Source organism: Dipodomys spectabilis, unplaced genomic scaffold (assembly GCF_019054845.1).
Source record: "Dipodomys spectabilis isolate Male_0828 unplaced genomic scaffold, ASM1905484v1 ptg000183l, whole genome shotgun sequence".
In the NCBI taxonomy this organism is placed as follows: Eukaryota; Metazoa; Chordata; class Mammalia; order Rodentia; family Heteromyidae; genus Dipodomys; species Dipodomys spectabilis.
In genome coordinates, this window is record NW_024870860.1 from 4,253,171 (window position 1) to 4,256,724 (window position 3,554).

General features: G+C 33.6%; 1 non-coding gene across 1 annotated transcript; it reads left to right on the top strand.

Annotated features, from left to right (window-relative positions):
* The first annotated feature begins 401 nt into the window (after positions 1-401).
* On the top strand, positions 402-508 carry LOC122121091. Its single transcript, XR_006149879.1, has one exon. It is a non-coding gene; the product is annotated as a U6 spliceosomal RNA (small nuclear RNA).
* Positions 509-3,554: the final 3,046 nt, after the last annotated feature.

Here is a 3,554-nt window from a genome sequence, read left to right on the forward strand (position 1 = left end):
ATGTACATACTTAGTACTTAATGTCTGCTACCAAAAATCTTAAATACTTTACAGAAAAGTTTTAGACCTGCCAAACAGTCCTATTTTTGGCATATATAAACAAAATCCCAAAATTAAGCATATTTAAAACATTAAAACTTAAGAGTTGCTGCAATGTTCATTTTGACAGGTGCCTTGTATAGAATAATTGAATTCTTCCTCCTACACATCTCTTAAACTACAAATATCAGGAATTATTTTGTTTTTGGCATGTCTATATTGATTTTATTCTTAAATGTGTGCTTATGTAAGAAATACATGATTCTAAAATTTCACAACTATTCTTTTGAACTTACTTTTTGTTGAATTGTCTAGTTTAATAAAATCAATAAAAATTATACTTTCTATATAATAAATGTACTGTGCTCAATTTAGCATAACATACACTAACATTGGAATGATACAGAGAAGATTAGCATGCACCCTGCACAAGGATGACATGCAAATTCTTGGAGCGTTCCATATTTTTACAACAACAGCTGCTGAAAGGTATGTGGCAACAAAGGAACCATACTGCCTTCTTGGTGGGAGTGTAAACTTGTTCAACTACTTTGGAAAGCAGTATGGAGGTTCCTCAGAAGAATCCACATAAACCTCCCCTATGACACAGTAATCCCACTTTTGGGGATTTACTCAAATGATCATAAACAAGACCATACTAAAACTACCAACACAACGATAGTTATTGAAACATTATTTACGATAGCTAAGATATGGAACCAAACCAGATGCACCAATTAGATGAATGGATCAAGAAAATGTGGTATATATACACATTGGAATTCTATGCCTCCATCAGAAAGAATGACATCTCCCAATTTGTTAGGAAATGGAAAAAAAAATATTGAGTGAAGTAAGCCAAGTCCAAAGAAACATAGGTCTCATGATTTCCCTTATTTTCAATAACGAATTTATGTCTGGGATAAGCAGAAAATTTCAAAAGATATGTGAATATAACCAGATCAGATGATGTTAAAGAAATTGAACCCCAAGATAGGGACACTAGTGGTTTTTTGTTTCTTGCTATTGTTTCTAATGTACTTATAATGTGCGATGTCATTTTTTTTTTTTGGTTTCTCTGTATGTTTCTCCCAAGGCTATAACCCCTGTTTTCTCTGTATTTGAAGTTGGTGCACTTACATCTTGTATGTATGCTTCTCTAATTTGGGGAGGGGAAGGGAAAAAATGCTCAAATAGGGATACAGGTTGACCTATTGTAACAATGAGATGCACAAGACACTATGTTGAAAAATGAACTTTACAATTTAGGCAGAGGAAGGAAGGGTAAGGGGAGTGTACTTGTGGAGGTGGGAGGGAAGGGATGATAGGGGAAATATAAAGGAGAAGGTAACAATGCTTGTTAGGAAACGTTCGAGTTTCCTTGTACTTGTAAATGTGACCCCTCTGCACAGTATTATTACAAAAAAAACATACAAAATGTTCTGAGATGGAAGAGTTTATTTCCTCTATTTTGCCCATATAATATCGTTAACAAAGAAATTAATGCAGAACACGGATATGAAGGTAATTTGAATAAATGTGTGTGTGTGTGTGTGTGTGTGTGTGTGTGTGTGTGTGTGTGCGGCAGCACGCAAGCGAACACACACGTGCATGCGAACACACGCCATGCATGTATATTGGTGTGCTCAGAGTTTAAAATCGGGGCTTCAAGGTCTTGTTAGGCCTTTCCTGTCTAGATTGGTGAGCTACTATATAAGCTACACCTCAATTCCTGGCTCTTTGCTACTTCATTAAACATTTTGAAAAATAATTTCATGAAGGTTTTTTTTTTTTTTTTTTTTTTTTTTGGCGCTGATTGGTTCCCAAATGTTATCCACATATCTCAGTCTCCTGAGCAAATATTCAGAGTAGATAGGATTATAGGTGTGACCAGCCAGCACAAGGCTTTTAGAATAATTTTAAAAGTAAAAGAAAATTTATTTCATGGAGGCCTGTTTTATCATCTAATTTGAAAGACTTTTGGAGTGATTATATGCCAATTTAATTCATTTGGAGATTAAAAGATAGTAATTGATGATATTTAAAAGTTTTAGTACTTTTTAAAAAAGAAACTGGAACTGTGGGACAGAAGAAATTTGGCTGTCTTCAGACCTCAATTTGTAAGCTCAGCTCTGTGCATGATAACCCAATGTCACCAACACAGTCTGTATTGAAGACAAAATGTGACAAAAACGATCACTATGGGCAATATTTGTTAGGCTGTTATTTCCTGGACAATATGAATATTGAATTGAGAGTGTAAGAGAATGGAGAGATTTTACCCACCTTCTTGGTATTGCTGAAAGACTTTTGGAAACTGATTCATTTCCTTCCTCACTGTTTGTGTCTTTGGGCCATGCACTTACTGTCTTTAACTACAATTTTTCCCAACGCTACAATGGTAATAACATTAGCATTATAGCAAATGTTATCTTAAGAATTAAGAGAATAAAACTTGTGAAAAACTTAACATAAACCTATGAATGAGCTTTGAGTTTAGCCAGCATTCTTTTTTAAATACTAAATAGAATGTGATAAGTAGTACAGAAACCATTACATGTAGTGTGAGCAACCAGAAGTAACATCTATTGACCATGCTCTGCTTCCAAGGAAGCCAGGTGGATAACTTCTTATGCTGTAAATCAAACTAGTTATCTTATGTCGTGATAGTGCAAAAATATCAGAGACAGAACGATGAATGAAGGTTGTAGACTGAGGTGAAATCCATATGAAAATGTGCAAAACTGATAAAACATCAAAGTATCTAAGCAGTATGTTGTGTTTTACATCATTTACGTTACATCGCAAAGATAAGGAAGACCTAGAAGAATAAATTGTCTTTTTGATATTCTATCATAGGTCCTTAGAAGGATGAACACTTTCCTCATCATCAGATGAGGGGAACTATATTTTTTGTTTGCTTCCTTCCATTTATTCTTCAATTTGAAATCTGAACTACATGAGACTGAAAGAAACCAAGTGAAATGAGTCATGCAGGCTTTGGTAAGAACAAAGTAAAATAAATAAAATATATATAGCCTTGTAAAAGGTCTAACTAAATTGAGTTATATAGTCTCAAGCGTTAACAGAAAATGATTTAAAAAATATCATGTTATTAAAAATTAAAAATGTTAGGAGCTGCTTAATTTTTTTCCTTTCTACTACCTTGAATTAATTATTGATTTCCTATAGAGAGATTAAAGATGAGATTAACAAGAAACTTGATTAAAAATGAGCAAAATTTCTGAATAAACATGTTTTCCAAAAAGCCGTGAAAATCGCCTGTGGATTTACAAATTTGTATTTAATACAACTTCTATGCTGGCTTAATGTTTTGTGAGGAGGTCATTAGAGAAATGTAATTCAAAATTACTATGATACTACTTCTTAACTGTTATAACTCTTATCAAAAATATCCAAGGAACCAGGTATGGTGGTAAAGACTGGTAATTCCAAGTGATTGGAGGTTGGAGTAAAAGTATTTGAGTCTAAGGCCAGTCTTGATTACTGCACAC